Raw genomic sequence first — 13,392 nt, forward strand, 5'->3', positions numbered from 1 at the left:
CCTCTTATCAGGAGAAAGGCAGCCTAGAAATAAGATAAACAAACAAACAAACATTATTGCTAAACATTCTACAAGCTTTTCTTGTAGAATTGTAGAAATTAGGGTAATTTTAGACAAAGGGATTTCAAGTTTCAATGTTTTAAAAACAAAACTGTTCTCCATCATTCAGAAATAGGTGACTGCAGGCTATTCCTGATTTAAAATAGCTAACATACATTGAAAAGACAAAAGTTGCTTATCTTGATAGAAAATTTGCCCCAACTATTTTTTATTAGGAAAAAAACAACAGGCTGTAGGTGCTCAAAAAGGGCTTTCACATGGGAGAAAATGCAATTTCTTATAATACCTAGCATGTGTGGTACAGCTTTGCCAGGAAGAAGAATTTTGACAAAGGCTACACTGTAGCTGAGTGGGCGGGGAAGAGATTCTATGAGGCAATTAAAAAAAGAATTAAAAATGAGTTTACTATAAGGAAAATAATGTAGTGACAGTCTCTAGAAAAGGAGACATTTTGCCATGTATCATGAAAGAATTAGCATAAAGTTTTCTAAGGCATATTCAAAATATTTCTGCATTACAAAAGCACCAAGCAGTTCTGTTTGTTCAATCCTGAGTGCTTTCAGTACACATTATCTCAGAATTTCTGAGTTCAGGCTCCTGAGTTCAGGCTCCTTATTTTCAAAGGGAAAATAAAGTCCAATCTGGAGTAATTAGAACTTTTTAATCTGTCAGTCAGGACTCAATTAACTGACTTTCAGAAGAATATATTTTAACTCTTTACTGGTCAAACTGACTAATTGAGATTCATGCTTGCAAGGGGATTCTGCATCTCATTGTAAAGATGCGGACATGGATATATTAACATAACAGAAATAATATGTTTAAGCTGTGAAATTACTGGCTTTTTTGCTTTGCATTTGAGGATGGTCTTATTCAATGTTAGCATATTTTGGGCTGCTTCTAAACATGTTGCTTTAAAATATGGTTTTAGTACTGCTTTCAACTTCTATATTAGTAATGTATTTGTTTAATTCTTTTTAATGTTGTCATAATTTATTGTTTTTTGCTTTTAATATTGTTCATTTTTATTAATGTAAGCTGCCTTGGGTCCTGAAGAAAGGCAGTATACAGATATTCTGACTAACTAACTAAATAAATCCATTTGTAGTCTCCAGTGGATACTTGAGCACCTCATCTTGTCCCCATACAATTTCTTAGTAATTTGAAAACAAAACAATACTCCAAAGATGTTATGTGCCAACAAGTAACTTCTGATGTGTGCTGAGTATATGAGTTAATGTCCTCCAGAAAAGGTTTTGGACAATTGTAAGACAGCTTTAGAATTTGCATTCTGTGGAGTAAGGTAAAGGTAAAGGTTCCCCTTGAAATTAATCCAGTCGTGTCCAACTCTAGGGTGTGATGCTCATCCCCATTCCCAAGCTGTAGAGCCAGTGTTTGTCTGTAGACAGTTTCCATGGCCATGTGGCCAGTGTGACTAGACACAAAAAGCCGTTACCTTCTGTAGCGAACAGCCCTGCCCTCACCTGTCCGTCACAGCTGAACAGTGGAGAAGGAGCCAATGAGAGGATGGAAGGTGGAGCCAAGGGGGGAGGAGGCTGGATATAAAGGCTGGTGTATGGAGTAGGAGGAGAGATTCTGTGAGTGAGAGACAGTGTGAATCTTAAAAGTGAGCTAAGAGTGAGTTAGAGATCTGTAAGAACGATGAATGGAATAGAGAGTTAAAAGGGGTTTAAAGTTATAGCAGTTTTGATTCAAATACTAGTGATTACTAACCTGTGATTTACCTATTGAATATTAATCAGATGTTAACTTCCCTGATCTAATAAATGACTTAAGTTTTAAAAGCACACATGTCTCCATGATTCAATGGTATTAGGGCAGCAATACCTGGTGGCAGCGAAGAAAGAAGAAGAGCGAGAACCTCCTGAAGGCCTGGGGGAATATGATCTTCAGAGGAGATCGACACACCATCCCACTGAGGTGGTACCCATTTATCTACTTGCATTTTAATATGCTTTCGAGCTGCTAGGTTGGCAGGAGCTGGGAGAAGCGACAGGAGCTCACTCCATCACGTGGATGCAATATTATGAATGCAGGTCTTCTGACTTTGCAGCACAGAGGCTTATGCGGGTTAACCTGCTGTGCCACCACGTCCCCTGTGGAGTAAGCATGGGTTATTTATTTATTTAAATATTTATAGCCCATCCTATAGGATCTTAGGGTGGGTTACAAAGATGTATAAAACAATTTAAAAGCATAATACAGTGGTGCCTCACAAGATGAAAGTAATTCATTCCGCGAGTAGCAACGTCTTGTGAAATTTTCATCTTGCGAAAAGCAGTTTCCCATAGGAATGCATTGCAATGCATTCATATGGGAAATCTCACAAACAATGAATTATTTTCATCTTGCGAGGCATCGGTCTTGCAAAAAAATTTCTCTTTCAAAGCACGGCCATAGAAGAAGCCGTCTTGCGAGCCACCACTGTATATGTAAAATGAGTCAAATCAAACAGAAGAATTTCAAATGTTTAAACACACATTAAAAAAACATTAAAATCATTACACTAAACCTGTGATACTTCAGTCCCTAAGGGCTCTAAAAAATAAGTACCCTGGCACTGAAGTGATGCCAATATCAGTGACAACTGAGCCTCCATGAAGATCAGCTATCCTAGATCTGGTCCTGATTAACAGAAATGAATTGGCCAATGAGGTGGAAACAGTGGTAGCTGTGGGTGGAAGTGACCATACTGTCTTGGGATTTGTTCTATTGAGAATAAAGAAAGTTGAGAATATTATAACACACACTCTAAAACTTGGGATTCCCAGTGTCATGAAGTAGCTAGAGTGAAGGACTTGGATTCTAGAGAACAGAGTCCTTGCTAAGCTATGGAAATTCACTGGGGAAGTAGAACTGATAAAAACACTCCTTAAATATCTCACTTACTTTGAAAATCCTATTTCAGTTCCATCTTGGCAGCTCAGAACAACAAGACTTGAGGAAAGCTGATTTCAGTAAGTTCCAGGAAATACACAGTAAGATTCCATGGACAGAAATACTCAAATAGAAAGGAATCCATGATGAATTGGAGTTTTGTAAAACTTTAAAAAATTAGGAAAAGGCTGTATAGTCTTTAAGATTACATAAATGTAAGAATAGGTAATACCCTCTTTAGACTTCTAAAAATTAAACAAATGGCAAACTTTTAATGATAACATCAGATTTTTTCAGGCTTTTTCAGGATTATGCAGCAATATTTTATGGATAATGCAGATAGATTGTAAATAAGAGTCCCAAAAATTCATGGCTGTAGCGAAATGCCAAAAGGTGACATCATTCCTGCCTATCCATCACAGAAGCTCAAGGGGGAGGAGCCAAGGATAGGGAAGGAGGGGTGGAGTTAGACAGACAGTTAGAGAGACAGTTGGAGATGTGGAAAGGCAGTCAGGGTTTAGCAGTGAGAAGGAGAGAGGGAACTGAGCTGAGAGTGTTAGGAGAGAGAATTGAGATAAAAGATATTGAACAAGCAAGAATGAAGTTACGAGTACTAACAGAAAGATATTGATTTAAAGTACATATTAGTTGGAATAAAAGGCATACATAATCCAATCTGTTAAAATCTGATACAGTTCTTAAGTGATCTTATGTGATTTACTTTTATGATTTGTTTGACAATAAAAGAATACTTAATTAAATCTCTGATTCCTAAGTTCTATAACCCTTAGTTTTGGCAGCACAAATTGTTATTAGGAGAATACTTGATGGCAGCATGATGGAAGAAGGGTGTGATGCCTTGTGAGGGCCAAATAAATAGGGGCAACAAGGGAAGATCACCACAAGTGGTGGCAGCGGTTAATCCAGTAAACCAAAGAGATGCAAATGAGAATCCAGTAAGTAAAAGGGATTCCAGTAAGCCAAAGAAAAAGTGAATTTCTTGGGTTTAAGAGACCTAGTAGTCTGGTGTTGTAAAGGCAGGAGTTGAACCCTTGAAAGTGGCTTGGTGAAAAGCTTAAAAGGGACTCCTGATTGCAAACCAGGGAAAGACTAAAGAAAGGGAAGCTCTGAGAAAATTCAACAGTTTCAGAAGATTACCACAATGGCAGACATCTGTTTCCGGTCTGCTTGAGAAAGCACAATGAATAACAATGCCTGTGAGGGAGAAAAATGTGGGAGAGATCTAAAGAAACCAGTTTGATTGTATAAAGAGCTATCAGATGAACTATGGTTTAAAAGGGACATGCATAGGAAGTGGAAAGAAGGGTAAATCATCAAGGAGAGAATAGGTTAGGAAGGCTAAATCTCAAAATAAGCTCAGACTTGCAGGGGAGATTTTTAAAAATTAACAAACTACTACTCTAATGCTTTACTGTTCACATGGAGCTTATAACATTCTACCCATGTCCATGCATCAATGGTCATCTTCACAGACACCCTTAGTAAGTAACAGGTGAGGATCCTGAAACTTCTCTGTGAACCTCATTGGGGGGGGGGAGGACTAAAATTACCAGGATTCTAGCTCAATTTTGTTAATTATAGTGAAAAAAAATCTGAAAATCCCATGCCTACTAGTTTATATTATGACATTCAAAAACACAATATGAGATCAGTACCACCCAATTGGTACAACAGACCCTCTCATCCTGGGCAACACAACATTTAAAAGGCAAAGAAGCTAGCCAGGTACTAGCTGCCTGGCTTATAGAGACAACCATTCACCACAGCAACTACCCAGAACACCAATAACAAGAAAAATGTCCCAAGCTGTAGTGAATTGAGCACAGGAAGCATCCACACAGCCCATTTGCACACTGGTACAATCTCAATATACACACCAAGCCAAGACATAGGCAAAACAGTCTCCCCAAATATATATGTCTAACAAAATACAACTACAATAAATTAATCAAATAATTTTAATAGAACAATCAAAAAGGGAAAGCACATATACCCTATCCTGGGGGAAAAGAGCAAAACAAAAACAAAACACGTACAGAACCTTCTCTTTCAAAAGCAAGACAAACAAGCACACAAATAAAGATGAAAAATTACAATAAAATACCCCCTCCAGAAATAAACAAAACCCTAGAATATGGCGAGATTACTTCCCCACCCTCATGCTTTCTTTTTTCCTTCTTTGAGTACAGCTGGTAGCAAGAGGGCAGGACAGGAAGCAGCAAATGTAATCCAAGTAAGGAAAGGCCTAAGATATAAAAAAAGAAAAGAAAAAATAGGGGAAATCCATAAAGAAATTGGTGGGGGATTCAAAATACGATTTCAAGCAGGAATGTTTTAACAATAATCCAAAGAAATTTGGGGGTGGGGAGAAATCTCCATCAAGAAGAAGAAGAAGAAGAAGAAGAAGAAGAAGAAGAAGAAGAAGAAGAAGAAGAAGAAGAAGAAGAAGAAGAAAAGAAAAGAAAAAATAGGGGAAATCCATAAAGAAATTGGTGGGGGATTCAAAATACGATTTCAAGCAGGAATGTTTTAACAATAATCCAAAGAAATTTGGGGGTGGGGAGAAATCTCCATCAAGAAGAAGAAGAAGAAGAAGAAGAAGAAGAAGAAGAAGAAGAAGAAGAAGAAGAAGAAGAAGAAGAAGAAGAAGAAGAAGAAGAAGAAGAAGAAGAAGGAGAAGAAGAAAAGGTGAACATGGAAAGGATTCAAGGTGGAGGCACAAGGAGGCAGTAAAAACAATTCAAGATGAAGGACCAGAAACTTAGGACACAGTAATCATACAGGGAATGATTGAATGTCCTCACTGGGTTCTGGGTTCTTCTATAGATTAATTCCTGCTCCCTCCCTCCCCCGCTCAGACTATTTGACAGACAAAGGGTGAAAGAAAGGTTACACAAAAGAGAAGAAACATGAAACAAACAAAAAATCTGACTTGTATTATTCTTTCATATGCTCAAAAGTTTAAAAATAAACACCCTTTCAGATTCAAAGAATAAAAAGACCAGTATCATATATTCTCATCAAATTAATTACATTCCTTATATCTTTTATAACACCAATTGTCTGCAATATTTCATTTCAATTCTTTTCATACTAGTGTCTAAATTAATATCTCTTTCATTTAATCATCAAGTTTTACTTAATGTTAAATCACATCTAACACTTCATTATCTGTAGTCTCATAATAGTACTTTTGTCTCTAATATTAAATAGATGTATTCAGTTGTTCTAATGACTCTTTTTGTTCTTCTTGTTGTTTTGTTATCTAGCTACTCCTTCTTCAGAACATAAAGGCATTCCATAAAATATTATAGGCTAATAACTGCAATCTTAAGTCAAAGGATCAGGGGCAGCTTAATGCAAGGCCACTAATTCCCAACCTTGATAGTCTATCTAGGAGAATAGTGTGGTCAATTGGTATCAAAGTTGGCTGAGAAATCAAGAAGGACCAACAGAGACATATCACACCATTCAGCCTCCCTTAGCAGGTTATGGTGCAGCATGACCAGTCCTGTACTGGTGCCATGCTGTGCCTTGAGCCTACACACAGACACACAGAGACACACAGACACACACACAGAGACATACATACATACATACATACATACATACATACATACATACATATATATATATATATATATATATATATATATATATATATATATATATATATATATATATATATATATATATATATATATATATATATATATATATATATATATATATATATATATATATATATATATATATATATATATATATATATATATATATATATATATATATATATATATATATACACATATATATATACACATATATATATACACATATATATATACACATATATATATATACACACACACACACACACACACACACACACAGTGGTGCCTTGCACAATGAGTGCCTCACACAACGATGAATTCACATAACGATGTCTTTTTCTGATCAAGTTGCTGCCTTACACAGCGATGTTTCCTATGGGGGATTTTCACATAACGATGTCCCTATCCCCTCATTTAAAAGTTGTCTTAATCTGTTAGGAAACTGTTTTAAATGCTTGGCATCGATAGTCCAGCTTGTGAAAGGCATGCAAACTTAATTTAGTGTTGTTCTGAGTCTTCGTTCATTTTTGCTGATTTTTTTTAATTTTTCCTAATTCAAATGTATTGGACAGTTCAATTTGGACAATGCAGGGGTGTTTGTGAAAATTTAATTTCACTTTGTTTCTCAAGACTTCATCAAAATTTATGAATTACTTACTGTGGCCAAAAAGATACAGAGGAATGAATATTTAAATGAAAGAAGAAGTAAAACCAATGGATTTTCAGATCTACCTAATCAACATAAACTAATGTTGTTTAATCTATCTGTGTATACAAAACACACACACAAACACCAGTTACCTAAACAGAACACACATTACCACAGATGGAAATGTGAGTAATTTGAAGTAGCTAACACTGGTGGACATGATGTTAGATGTGAATATGTTGTTGATTTCTGTAGTGGCATTGTTATTGTGTCTTCAAAATCTTACCCTAGTGCTGAGGCTGTCAGGAGTGAAACACCATCATACTTAATTATCAAGTGGCATAAATTCAAATGCCACTTGTAATTTTAACAGTGTGTCACCGGTGAGACTCATTCTGCTAACACCATTGCTGTTGAAGATTGGAAGCAGAATTTTCACACGTTAATAGCCTGCCCTTTTCTGACAGCACACCAGACTTTTCACACTATTAACTAACACTTTGCACTGAACTGTTGACAAGAACACTTTAACAAGTCTGAACTGCAGAAAACATCAAGTAAATCAAAAGCAAATTTGGCAGGAGACAGACAAATGCTCGGGCCACTGCTGAGTTAAAACTTCAGCAATGTGGCTCACCTTTGCCTCCCTCCCTGAATAACGTTTCAGCTCATTTATTGAGTGGGAACTTAGGAGCAGGGCAGGCTGTATGTCTGCGGCCCATTGTTTGGATGATTACTTTTTTTGTGGAGAAAGGAATACAGGAAAATGTAGATTCATTTTAAACACTTTTCAATCAATAGAACAGGAGCTAGGCTTACCCCTGGCAGAGGAAAAAACAGAGGGACTAACCACGTCCCTTACTTTTCTAGGTATTGAACTAGATACTGTTCAGCAGACATCGAGGCTGCCTGATAACAAATTAGCTGACCTTAAAGGTAAAGGTTCCCCTTGACAATTTTTGTCCAGTCATGTTCGACTCTAGGGGGCGGTGCTCATCCCTGTTTCCAAGCCATAGAGCCAGTGTTTTTGTCCGAAGACAATCTTCCATGGTCACATGGCCAGTGCGACTTAGACACGGAACGCTGTTACCTTCCCACCGAGGTGGTCCCTATTTATCTACTTGCATTTGCATGCTTTCGAACCGCTAGGTTGGCAGGAGCTGGGACAAGCGACGGGAGCTCACTCTGTCGCATGGATTCGATCTACGACTGCTTGGTCTTCTGACCCTGCAGCACAGGCTTCTGCGGTTTAGCCCGCAGCGCCACCACGTCCCTTAGCTGACCTTAAGATCAGGATAATTGCACTGTTGCAAAGGAAAAAGATGTCTCTGAGAGAGCTACAGGAGATTGTGGGCTACTTAAATTTCGGTTGCAGAGTTGTGGCACCCGGGCGTGCATTTTTGTGCTGGCTTTGCAATGCAATGAAGGGTCTGCAACACCCTTTACGTAGGACTAGGGTTACACATGGTATGAAGGAGGATTTCCAAATTTGGAGTCCGTTTCTATCAGAGTTCAATGGGATATCATTTTGGAGAGGTGACAGGGCTTAAGGTGGACTTTCAGGTACAATCAGATGTGGCTGGATCTTTGGGGTTTGGAATCTATTTTAGAGGTAGATGGTGTGCCGGCACATGGCCAGAAGAGTGGCATACGTCTGGCGTTAACAGGGATTTGACATTTATAGATTTTATTTCCCAATAGTTAGTGCACTATGGCTATGGGCAGAGGAGTAGTCAAACTCCATGGTGTGATTTTGGTATGACAATCAGGTGGTTGTTTATGATATACGTCACAGTCTGAACAAGTCATGACATTAGTTAGAGCATTCACAGGCCTTGTAGTTTAACATATTAGTGCAGGCCTGGCATGTACCAGGCACAGACAATAGACTAACTGATGCATTGTCGTGCCAACAGATTGAGCGCTTCAGGGAGCTAGACCCCAGAGCCAATGAGTTCCCGCAGACTCTGGCCCCAGAGGTTTTGGCAAATTGGCACGAAGACACAGAAAGAGCAATAGGCTTGGCCCTGGCACCGAGGACATGAAAAGGGTACCTGGCTGTGAGTATAGAGCTCCAAGAATTTAGGAAGCTGGTCAACTTGGAGCCGGTTTGGCCAGTGCCAGTAGATCACCTGCAGCAATTTGTTGTGTATTTGAATAGAAAGGGATTGGCACCTGGAACCATACAGGGTAGGTTGTCAGTGCTGGCTTTCTATGCTAGGATTAATGGCCACCAGGATTATTCATCAGATTAGTGCATTAGGAAAAGGATCGAGGAGTGGTCCAAGGAATGGGGCAGAGTTCAGGACACCAGGGCTCCTATTTCACCTTTGTTGTTACAACGCATTGTGCGTAGTGGGAGTGCCTGTACAGGGATGTTTATGAAGTTAGCTTATTTAAAACAGCAGCATTGTTGATGTTTATGATGGCCTGAGGATTAGCGAGGTAGTTGCAACAGAGCCTCGTGGCACAGTGGTTAAAACGCTGTACTGCAGCTAAAACTGTGCTCACGACCTGGGGTTCAAATCCCAGGTAGCCAGCTCAAGGTTGACTCAGCCTTCTATCCTTCCGAGGTCGGTAAAATGAGTACCCAACCTGCTGGGGGGGGGGCAATGTGTAGCCTGTATAATTAAATTGTAAACCGCCCGGAGAGTGCTTGTAGCGCTATGGGGCGGTATATAAGTCCAAAAAAAAAAACAACAACAACAAAAGGAAAGGACAACAAGACTAGGGTAGCTCTGCAATGACAGGACTTTAGGGCAATTGACTGGAAGATTCAAATTCACATTCTGCGATCCAAGACTGATCAATTAGGTAGGGATGCCCAACGTACTCTAGTGTGGTGCCATATAGAAAGCATTTGCCCTGTGAAAGCTACGATCGCATACTTGGAGGCTAGGGGACAAGAGCAGGGTTATTTCTTCAAACATGAAAATAATTCACCACTAACAAAATACCAGTTCTGGAAACTGACAGACGTAGCGTTGGACAAGGTTGGTGTGCAAGGGATGAGATCTGGCACACATTCCTTTAGAATTTGGGCAGCATCCACCACTGCAGCCTTTATTTTATTTATTTATTTATTTATTGGATTTCTATCCCACCCATCTAGACCAAAGGTCTACTCTTGGGATATAACACAGATTAAATTAAGCTTTTGGGTCAGTGGTCTTCATCCAACTATCGTAGGTATATCAGAACACTCCCTAATGTCTAGGCAGGGACCTGGTTTTATGACTCTGCAGATCCCGTAGCAACAGCAAGGTGGAGGCACTTTCTAATTTTGTGCCATAGATACATTTTTTGGGCAGCGCAAGATGCGGCAGTATCCCCATGGGGGAGCAACCTGAGCCTTGGAGCCAGAGCCCACATCATGTGGAGAGGGCTGTGGGGAATCAGCTGTGGAGTCAGCTATGCAGGGTGGTGGCCTTTGGCCAGTTTCCACCAGATTTATTAGTAATACATCTGTGTGGAAATGATTTGGCCAGGTATAGTGGAAAGGCATTGGTCCTGGATGTTCGACGCCAGCAGTCCCCAACCGTTTTGGGACCATGGACCAGCTGAGCCTCCGACGAAGGTGGCCTCCCCACAGGTGCATGCGGGTGCCCGCGCTCTCAGGTGCATGCACAAAGCGGTAGGGGAGCACCCGCTGCCCACCAGCACTGGCATGAGCATTCCCCCATGCCTTCACACATGCATAGGAGCGCCTGCACACCCTCCCAAGTGCCCACCCATCCCTTTGCATGGGCACTCAGGCACTCGGGCGCATGCAAGAAGGGGTGGGGGAGCACTCACGCCAGCGGTGGCATGTGCACAAGGCAGCTGTGGGGAAGGGAGTGAATGCAGGGGGCAGGAGGTCTGTCTTCACAGACCAGTCCAGCTCAGGCCATGGACTGGCACTGGGCCACAGACCAGGGGTTGACAACCTCTGTTCTACGCGACCTGAAATGGTTAAAGGCTACATATCTGGTCATGCAGATTGTGTGATAGTCCCTTGATTGGCATGGACAGATGCCAGGATTTTTTCCTCCATTAACACAGCATGCAGAAATGTTAACTGGCAGGTCTGCAGAGTGGTCTGTGGTGGCCTTGGATCGGTGATTGGTCACCAGAGGATCCATTTGGATAGGCCTGAGTTTTTTCAGAATGATGGTGTGCATCTGTCTGATTTGGGTTTGGATGTCTTTCTTGAAGACATCAAGGTGGGACTACTTGTTGAGCTTGATCAGCTCTATGGCAGGAATGGGACATAGCATGGCTAGACTCTATGCTGTGGTGGTAGTGTGGATATAACAGGTTTTCTGGTGAGTCCCACTGCAAACTCAGGTAGGTTATAGCCCATCTGACCTCCCAGCACCATAGATATGGCACTGCTTGGGGGAAAAGATGCACTGGGGCCACAACTGGACCAAAAGTCAAGAAGGAGAAGCTGGCTTGAGGTTTGGGGGTGGTCTAATTGCTGCCGCTGGGTTCTTGCGGTCTTTAAGACCGTGAGAATTTGGGGCCAGGGACTCACCCATTTTTTTGCTTAAAGGGGTCCTTCGAGACTTCTACACTTTAACCTGATTCTGCACTACAGCAGGCCCCCCCTTTGCCAAAGGATGGCAACATTGATTACAATTAATAAAGTGTGGCCTGTATTGTAAGCCATAATTCTCGTCTCACCTCTTTATTCTGGAGTTGTGGGGGCAATGCTCGGGCCGCTGCTGAGTTAAAACTTCAGCAGTGCAGCTCGCTTTTGCCTCCCTCCCTGGATAACACGAGACACCTGGTTTCATGAGAACAGTTGGGTGAGAGGGGGAATGTTAGGTTATTTAAGGGACGTTCCCCCCTCTCCACGCCCTCTTCCTTTCCTGGCACCCACCCGCCCATCCTATATTCTAGTGTGAGTTTACCTGGTCACATTTGGGGCTGAATAGGAATTTTTGCCTTGCATCCTGATGGGCCTTTGGAACAGGGTGTTGGCATGTCTTGGGGTGGAAATTCAGCACACCGGTGGGTAGTGCGGGTATAACAGGTTTTCTGGTGAGCCCCATTGCAAACTCAGGTAAGTTATATTCCATCTGACCTTCCAGTGCTGCGGATTGTGCAATTACAGTGCTTGGGGGGGGGAGATGCACTGGGGCCAGAACCAGACCAACAGTCAAGAAAGAGAAGCTGGCTTGAGGTCCGGGGCTGGTCTAATTGCGGCTGGCCGGGTTCTTGTTGTCTTTAAGACCGTGAGAACTTGGGGCCAAGGACTCACCCATTTGTTGCTTAAAGGGGTCCCTTTGAGGCTTCTACGCTTTAACCTGATTCCACAGTACATCAGGTCCCCCTTTGCCAAAGGATGGCAACATTGATTTTGATTAATAAACTGTGGCCTATATTTTAATCCATAATTCTTGTCTCACGTCTTTATTCCAGGGTTGGGAGGGCAATAGGAAGAAGGAAGCATTTCAGAAGAGAAAACATTCCAAACATTTGTTCTCTCCACACCACAGAGGAAGAAAACCAGACTCACAGCCCATACTGTATTTTCAGCCAACCATAGAAATACCATTGTCTTTAGAATTGCCCCAACTGTACAGTTTTGAAATTCACAGAAATTCATCTCACCTAAGACATGTGTGTTTCATTGCTATCGAAGCACCCTTTGGGTCCTGGTGGTATTACAACTTGTCAGTACCATTTCTGTGCTTTTTTGTATCCTTTGCCATCACTTTCCTTGGAATTATTGATTCTCACTGCTGCTTAATCCCATTGGCTGGGATTAGCCATGTGATTTTATTTACCATTTAGTCATGCCTTTACATATTAATAGAATTGCAAGCGTCGGCAGAAAGTGATCCCTTTCTCCCCATCAGTTAACAGGCTGGCCCAATAACAGAACTGCAAAAATGGTATATAATGCTCATAGACTTTTCAGGATTAACTTTTATTGGTTCATTTCTGTAGTTGTACACTTTATTAATGGAACAGTTTCTTTTGTTATATTGGGGGTAGGCCTAATGTATAGTTTCCTCTTATTAGCATAATATCTTTGTAGTATTTTAAAAATATTTTATATTTTTATGCTTTCATTTATTTGTTGCACAGTTTAAGCTATGGGACTCATAAGGTCTTTTTCCAGATATGCTTCAAAGAATCTCCATCAACTTGATAAGGAAG

The sequence above is a fragment of the Pogona vitticeps genome, chromosome 5 (genome assembly GCF_051106095.1).
Source record: "Pogona vitticeps strain Pit_001003342236 chromosome 5, PviZW2.1, whole genome shotgun sequence".
NCBI lineage: Eukaryota > Metazoa > Chordata > Lepidosauria > Squamata > Agamidae > Pogona > Pogona vitticeps.